Source organism: Silene latifolia, chromosome 5, assembly GCF_048544455.1.
Source record: "Silene latifolia isolate original U9 population chromosome 5, ASM4854445v1, whole genome shotgun sequence".
Taxonomy (NCBI): Eukaryota; Viridiplantae; Streptophyta; class Magnoliopsida; order Caryophyllales; family Caryophyllaceae; genus Silene; species Silene latifolia.
In genome coordinates this window covers 60885510-60894167 of record NC_133530.1, presented here as the reverse complement: position 1 = coordinate 60894167, position 8658 = coordinate 60885510, and the positions used below count along the sequence as shown (strand labels likewise).

The following is an 8658-nucleotide window of genomic DNA, read 5'->3' as shown; positions in this document are numbered from 1 at the left end:
TGGTCTTTCTAAGTGGGTGAGTCCAGTTCAGGTAGTTCCTAAGAAAGGAGGGACTACTGTGGTCAAGAATGACAAAAATGAGTTAATACCTACTAGAGTAGTAACTGGCTGGCGGATGTGTATAGATTACAGACAGCTGAACGCCGCCACCAAGAAAGATCACTTTCCCCTTCCTTTCATTGATCAAATGGTAGAAAGGTTAGCTTCCCACAAGTTCTTCTGTTATCTGGACGGATACTCAGGGTTCTTTCAGATCCCTATTCATCCGGATGATCAGGCTAAGACTACTTTTACTTGTCCTCAGGAAGTTTTTACTTATCGTAGGATGCCCTTTGGTTTGTGTAATGCCCCTGCCACCTTTCAAAGGTGCATGATGGGGATATTTTCAGAGTACATTGAGTCTATTATGGAAGTTTTTATGGACGGCTTCAGCGTTTATGGAAGTGGTTTTTTAAATTGTCTGTCTAACCTTGATAAAGTGTTGTAGCGCTGCATTGAGGTTAATCTTGTGCTTAATTGGGAGAAGTGCCATTTCATGGTCTACGAGGGAGTTGTCTTAGGGCACTTAGTTTCGGCAGGGGTATAGAAGTTGACAAAGCAAATGTAGAAGTGATTCAGCAATTAACTCCTCCTGTTAATGTTAAAGGAGTGAGGAGCTTCCTTGGTCATGCTGGTTTTATCGCCGGTTTATCGAGGATTTTTAAAAAATTGCTAAACCACTTACACAGTTTCTGCTTAAGGACGCCCCTTTTGTATTTATTGATGAGTGTCTTTCTGCTTTTAACAGGTTAAAGCAGGCCTTGGTATCTGTGCCAATCATACAGCCTCCCGACTGGGATTTACCGTTCCGAGATTATGTGTGATGCTAGTGATTATGCACTAGGAGCAGTGCTAGGGCAAAGGATAGACAAAGCTTTAAATACAATCTACTATGCGAGCCGAACTCTGGATGAGGCTCAAGTGAAGTACACCACTACTGAGAAAGAGCTGCTAGCTGTGGTTTATGCTTTAGAAAAATTTCATTCTTATCTGATAGGGTCAGAAGTTACTGTTTTTACTGACAATGTAGCGCTGAGACACCTTCTTGCTAAGAAGGAAGCTAAACCACGGCTATTGAGATGGATACTCCTTCTTCAGGAGTTTGATTGGCAGATAAAAGATAAGAAAGGTGCTGAGAACATTGTAGCTGATCATCTATCAAGACTGTCACACCAAGAGGGAGAAGATTCTTTACCTATTGATGATTCTTTTCCTGATGATTCTTTGTTTGTTGTTTTGTCTGCTATTGTTAACCAAGATCCTTGGTATGCAGAACTAGCGAATTACGTTGTCAGTGGCATGCTGCTGCCTGACCTTTCTCATCAGCAGAGGAAGCATTTTCTGTATAACGCTAAGCAGTACTTCTGGGATGATCCTTATTTGTTTAAGGAATGTGCAGACGGTCTCTATAGACGGTGTATTCCGCAGTGGGAGACCAAAGTGGTCTTGGAAGGCTGCCACTCATCCTATTATGGTGGTCACCATGGTCCATCGCGTGCCGTGGCTAAGGTACTTCAGTCTGTTTTATACTGGCCCACTTTGTTTGCTGATGCTAAATCTTTTGTTTCAGCTTGTGATGCCTGCCAACGATCAGGGAACATTTCAAATAGACATGAGATGCCACAAAATGGTATCTTAGAGGTTGAGTTTTTTGATGTCAGGGGCATCGATTTCCAAGGACCATTCCCGTCTAGTAAAGGTAACAGGTATATCTTAGTAGTTGTTGATTATGTGTCTAAGTGGGTGGAGGCGATTGCTTCACCCCATTGTGATGCCAAGACAGTGATTAAGATGTTTAAAAAGATTATATTTCCCCGATTTGGTGTCCCTAGGGTCGCCATTAGTGATGGGGGAATGCACTTTAAAGAAAAAAAACTAACTTCCATTTTGTCTAAGGTTGGTGTTCAACACCGGCGTGGTTTGGGGTATCATCCCCAAACTAGTGGTCAAGTTGAAGTCTCTAATCGTAAGATTAAAGAGATTTTAGCTAAGGTAGTTTCTAAGTCACGGAAGGACTGGAGTCTTAAACTAGAAGACACATTATGGGCTTATAGGACTGCCTTTAAGACACCGATTGGTGCATCACCTTATCGGGTAGTTTATGGGAAGTCGTCTCATTTACCTGTTGAGTTAGAATGTAAAGCTTGGTGGGCAATTCGTGAAATTAACTTTGATCCTAAGTTGTGTGGTCAGAACCGTCTATTGCAGGTAGATGAACTGGAGGAGTTTAGGCTCAACGCCTATGATAGCTCATGCATCTACAAGGAGAAGACGAAGAGATGGCATGACAAAAGGATCTTACCTCGATAATTTCATGTCGGGCAGAAGGTGTTTGATGTGACCATAATTGGCGCATATTTAGCCCCCGAATTAGCCTTGTTCCCATGCTTTTTAGTGCTTATTTGGGTCATTTCTTATCTTTAGTTCTTTGTTTTGCATATTCTTTGAGATTTTGATCCCTTGGTAGGAAAGGAGTAAGAATCTTGCATTTTCATGGCAAAACGAGACTAAATTGATCGAATTCAATGACCAAGCATCAAGGAGAGACAAGATTAGAAGGCCTTTGTACATATCATAGTAGAAGAGCAATGTTGAGAAAGGATCCTTGAGTCCCCAAGGAAATCCCCAAGGAATTTATGAAGAAAAGGGAAGAAGAAAAGAAGATTTGTTGCTTTGATCGACAATCCGAGCGATTGTCACCAATCCGTCCGTCCCGCAAAGAAGACAATCCGAGCGGCTTTGCCACAATCCGCTCGGATTTCACCTCCACAATCCGCCCGGATTCCCCTGAATCCGCTCGGATTCCAACGCCAGAATCCGCCCGTCCCGACCCTATTCCGCCCGGATTCTAGCACAGCACGGATTGTCTTCTCCAAGCTACGAAAAAAGAAGCCCTTCTCTCAGAAAATACCGCCTCCTCCTTGCTCAACTTAAAAAGTGTAATTACTAGTTTAGCCCTTAGTTAACCCTAATGCAACCTCCCTAATTTCCACTATAAATACCCCATTAGTCTAATTAGAGGAGCATGTTCTTCTTATCAATAATTAGTGTAGTTAATATCAATCAAATCTCTCTTTAATATTGTAATCAAGTATTAATCAAGTTTTAATCCAAGTTTTAGTTCTTCAATCTCTCTTTTGTTCATCCTTTATTTTGGGTAATTGAAGATTATTTGGGTTATTGTTGGGAGATTGACAACCTCTCAATCAAGCATTCAAGTACTTCTTTTATCTTTGCTTTATTATTGGAATCATTAGTAGGTATAATCTCTTAATCCCTTTTTAATTATTGTTAATTACTTTCATTTATTCATCATGTTTCATATTGTTGGTATGATTGACAACCTTGCTAGCATGATCAACATGATAATGAGTGAGTAGTCTCTTAGCTAGGGTTAATGGGTGATTAGGGGAAACCAATATGGGGAATGATTCATGCTTAAATTAATATGCTTTCATGTTTTATTTGCTTGCTTGTTTTGATCTCAACTCATGCACATGTTATATTTGATGAAATGCTAAGCCTATGAATCCTTGCATTTACTATCATCTTCTATCTTTTCAATGAGACTTGTAAGACATAACCCAACTCGAGTCTCATTAGAACATGCATGTTGTTGAGTAGGGAAGATTAAGTCGACTTGTAGGTGTTGTACAATCTAATCGATTCGCTCCGGATCCAAACTTTCCTAGGATTGTAAGATATAACCCAACTCAATCGATCACAACAATAATTGCTTGCTTATAATTTGAGAACATGTTTGTATGATCATATCCCATGATTCCCCTATGATCCCATAACACCCTAGTGCCTTTAATCAATTGTTTACACCCCTTTAATTCATCTTGCTTGTTTATTTTCATTGCTATTTTAGTTTAGTAACCTTCTACATCAACCCAATTTGTGACACCCCTTAGACACCACTAGTTACAATAGAAATCTCATTTCAACTCCCGTCCCTTGGGATCCGACCTTTACTTGCCTCTTTACTAATTGTAGAGTTGTTTGTGGAGCTATAAATTATGTTTTGATTCGACCGTGACCAACGACCACATCTTAATTTGTGAACACTTAGCGGGATCGCATCAAAAATGGCGCCGTTGCCGGGGACGGTGTTTGTTTGATTTAGATTTCTTTTTATTGTCATTAGTTGTGTCTTTCTTCACCTTGAGGAAGTAAAACTCCTCAAGGTTTGTTCTAATTGTTTTCGAGTTGTTTGATATTTTGCATGTCTAGAAGGTTACAAAGTGATTTGTTACCTTTTGACCGTGAAATCGAAAGAACCTTGACGAACAATAGGAGAGTTGTTAGGAGGAATTTAAGAGGTATTAGTGAAGTTGTCCAACCCACTAGTGAGTTTGTCAATCCTTTCGCAATAGAAGGAGAAGAAAACCCATTACACAATACCCCACAAAATCCACCTACAATGCCAAAATTCTCGTCACACTCCGTACCCACCGAGGAGAATCTACCAAATGGTACTCCTACACCGCAACATCTAACCGGAAATTTTATTGCCAAGTCCGCCTTCATCCAATTAGTTGAGAGGAGCCAATTCGGGGGGATGCCAAGTGAGGACCCTCATTCCCATATGGAAACTTTTTGCGACTATTGTGATGCAATCTCTCAAACGGGCATGACTCAAGACCAAATTAGATGGGTCTTATTTCTTTTTTCCTTAATCGGCACCGCAAAGAAATGGTTGAAGGGCCTTGATAAGGCCACCCTTGGAATAGATTCTTGGAAGAAGTTGGCTCTAGCTTTCTACAAAAAATTCTACCCACCGGAAAAGACTAACATGCTAAGAGCTCAAATTACGGGTTTTAAGCAAAGGGATGAAGAGTCTTTGTATGAAGCTTGGGAGCGGTTCAAGGGAATTTGTCGCTCATGTCCTCACCATGGACTTAGCGAATGGTTTTTGGTGCAACAATTTTGGAATGGTTTATATGAAGATTCTGGGAACATTCTCAATATGGGATCAAATGGAATGTTCAACGAAGTTGATGACAATCAAACATGGAACAAGATTGAGGAAATGGCGGTCCATAACTCACAATATAGTAGAGCTCGCAAGGCTACTAGAGGAGGAAAGCATGAAGTGGACTCCGTCACTCAATTGGGTGCTCAACTTAGTGCTCACATTGACACAATCAACTTGAAGTTTGAACAAGCTATGGCTAGACTTGAGGAAAACTCAAAATCATCAAAGCATCATGTTAATGCCATGACGGCATCCTCATCAATCCCAAGTGGGATATGTGAGAATTTTGGAACTTTGGGACATGACCAAGGTGAATGTAGGGGAACAAATGAATAAGTGAATGCTTTCCAAGCATACAAGAGTGGTACCCCTTATTCCAACTTTTACAATGAAAACACCAAATTCCATCCAAATCTCTCATACAAAAGCCAAAATGTTCAAAACCCTCAAACAACATACACTCCACCACCCATGAGAAACCAAAATCAAAGACCCTTTTTCAATCAAAATCAAGGTTACCAAAATCAAAATCCATATAATCACCAAAATGACCAAGGTTTTGATGTCCAAAAAGCGGTCCTCCAAATGCAAAAGAATCAACAAGAATTTTTCACTCAAATGCAAAAAGATAGCCAAGCAAAGGAAACCACCATCAACAACATTCTAGCTCACACCAAGATGTTGGAAACACAATTGACTCAACTAGCATCTTCAAGCTCACAAAGACAAAAGGGGAAATTACCACCTCAAGGTAATCCCCCTAGACATGAAACGGTTAGTGCCATTCATTTGAGAAGTGGTACAAGGTATGAAGCACCGAAGAAGCAAGTTGAGGATGAAGTTGTGGAAGCTAGTGAAAAGGAAGAAAGTGTGCAAAACTCCAAAGATGGAGAATCATCAAAAGAAGAAAGTTCAAAGAAAAATGAAGACAAGTCCAAGGAGAAGGAGCCCATTGTGATTAGACTTCCATTCCCAAGTCGTCAAGCCAAGCCCAAATTTGATGATCAACTTGGAAAATTCATGGAAATTGTGAAGAATTTGGAAGTCTCAATTCCTTTCACGGAATTAATCAATCACGTGCCGGCCTATGCGAAATACATGAAAGATATCCTCACAAAGAAGAAGTCGATCCAAAAGCTTGAGACTATCGCCTTCACTAAGGTGAGTAGTGCAATACTTCAAGGGAGTTCACCTCCAAAGTTAAAGGATCCGGGAAGCTTCTCAATACCGTGTACCATTGGCGACACAACGATCAACAAAGCCTTATGTGATCTAGGGGCTAGTGTGAGTGTCATGCCGTACTCGGTGAGTAAAAGGTTGGGGATGGGAGAGCTTAAATTCACCAATATCACACCCCAAATGGCCGATAGATCGACGAAGACACCGTTAGGGATATGGGAAGATGTCCCCGTGCGAATTGGGAAGTTTTTCATCCCGGTGGACTTTGTCATTGTTGATATGGAGGAGGATTCCAACATTCCAATCATCCTAGGAAGACCTTTCCTACACACCGCCGGTGCGGTGATTGATGTGAAACATGGTGAGCTCACTCTAGAAGTGGGAGATGAAAGCATAACTTTTAATCTTGACAAGACTATGAGAGCTCCTCGTTTGCATGAACCATGTTTCATGATTGATCATTATAGCCGAAAGGATGAAAGGAAGAAATCGGAACTCCAATGGAAGAAGAAAGTTGAAGATGCTCCATTCAAAGAGCAAGTGAATTGTGACAAGGAGAGCTTGCAAAGCTCATCAAAATCAATCAAGGAAGAAGAGGATGGCCTCATTGGCCAAGAGAAGAAATTGGGAGAGTTGTCTCCATCTAAGCAACAGATTTTCAATGATCAACTCAATGAAGTTTGTGGTCTTTGGGATGACGAATTTGAAGGGATTTTTAATCCCTACATTGGTAATGCCATCGATCAAGACCAACAACAAGGGCCAAGGTGTATTGAGAACCTCTACCATGATAATGAACAAGCTTTTGATTACTTCTTCAAGGTGTTGAGCAACATCAACAACACCTTGGACATGCCCCCTTGACATCTCATCAAGAATGAGAGTTTGGTGGAGTCCTCCCTAAACCACCACTTGTAAATATTTCTAACTCCCTAACTTACATTTCAATTCTTGTATTGCATTTTTGTCATCTTTGGATTTTTATTTACTTTGATCAAAATAATTGTCATGTTTGAGAGAAAGTGAGGGAGGGACTAACGATTTCAATTGATGTGTAGTGCTTTTAACTTAGTGTGGGGATGGCAATTGCCTAGGCTATCCATGCCTTAGTAGTGCCCCCACAATGACGAACACAAGACTTGAAGAAAGAATGGAAGAACGGTATGGGAAAATGCAAAGGTGTGCACGGATGGAATCAATCCGTGTACGGGGAAGAATCCGAGCGGATTCCGGAGAATCCGCCCGTCTTGAAGAATCCGAGCGTATTGCAGAAAAGACGCCCGTCCTGAACTGAGCTGAATTTTGAAAATTCCTTGACTGTGACTGAATCCGGGCGTCCTGTGAAGAGTCCGCCCGTCTTAAAGAATCCGTCCGTCTTGTAAAAAAAGACGTCCGTCTTTGCAGCTGAGGAAAACAAGTAAAATTTTCTGGACTGAAATCCGTCCGTCTTCAAGCAAATCCGCCCGTCCCGTGTTCAGCAAATCCGAGCGGATTGTCGCAAATCCGCCCGTCTTTAGGCGAGTTTTGCAAAGTTCGAAAAGAGCGAGAATCCGCACGGATTGGGCGAAATCCGCACGGATTGCTCCCGTAGATTCGAAAATTTCGGTCTCTTTAAAACCCCTCCCACCTTCATTCATTCATTCATTCACTCATAAACACTACCCACAACATCAAAACCCTCATCCTCTCCATCACAAAAACAAAAACCCTCAACAACATTCACCAAAATCAAATCAAACCATCCTTCCAACAACAAATCAATCACTCCTTCCTCAACAAAAATCAAAACCAAGCACAAAAATCTTCAACCTTTGAGTCGATTTTTGTTTTCATAAAGGCAAAGCCTTTCACCTTCAAATCGATTTGGGCATACTACAAATTGAAGATTTTTCATTCTTTTCTTGGTTAGTTCATCAATGGCAAGGACTAAGGGAGCAACAAAGGCAACAAAGGCTAAGGCACTCTCACAAAGGCAAAAGGCTCTTCAAACAAAGAAAGCATTGGCTATGGTGGTAGCAACACCAAACTTGGAAGTGCAACAACAACAACAACCTTCTATGGGAGCAACAACACCTTATACTCCGGTAATTGATCAACTTTTGCATTATCCGGGGGTAACTTTTATTTCCGATACCCATAGAAATACCTTTGTCAAGTTTGCTATGACGTCATTACAATCCACCAAATTCATATGTGAAGATACCTTAAAAAAATTGGGTGTTCTTGAACAAACAAAAGCCTTTTTCAATGCCATGGGGTTGAAGAAATTGTTTGAAACAAGGGAATTGACATACCCCTCCCTTACCTTGGAATTTTTAAGTTCTTCGAAAGTCACCAAAGTTGAGAATAGGGAGAATATCGAGTTTCGTCTAGCTAATGTTAGTAGACGCATTACCTTTAGGGAATTGGGTGAAATTTTGGGTCTTAGTGATGAACCGAGTTATTTTAAGAGTTATGGA

General features: G+C 40.9%; 1 non-coding gene across 1 annotated transcript; it reads right to left on the bottom strand.

Annotated features, from left to right (window-relative positions):
- Positions 1-4837: 4837 nt before the first annotated feature.
- On the bottom strand, positions 4838-4944 carry LOC141658026 (small nucleolar RNA R71). Its single transcript, XR_012548937.1, has one exon. It is a non-coding gene; the product is annotated as a small nucleolar RNA R71 (small nucleolar RNA).
- Between the last annotated feature and the right edge of the window lie 3714 nt (positions 4945-8658).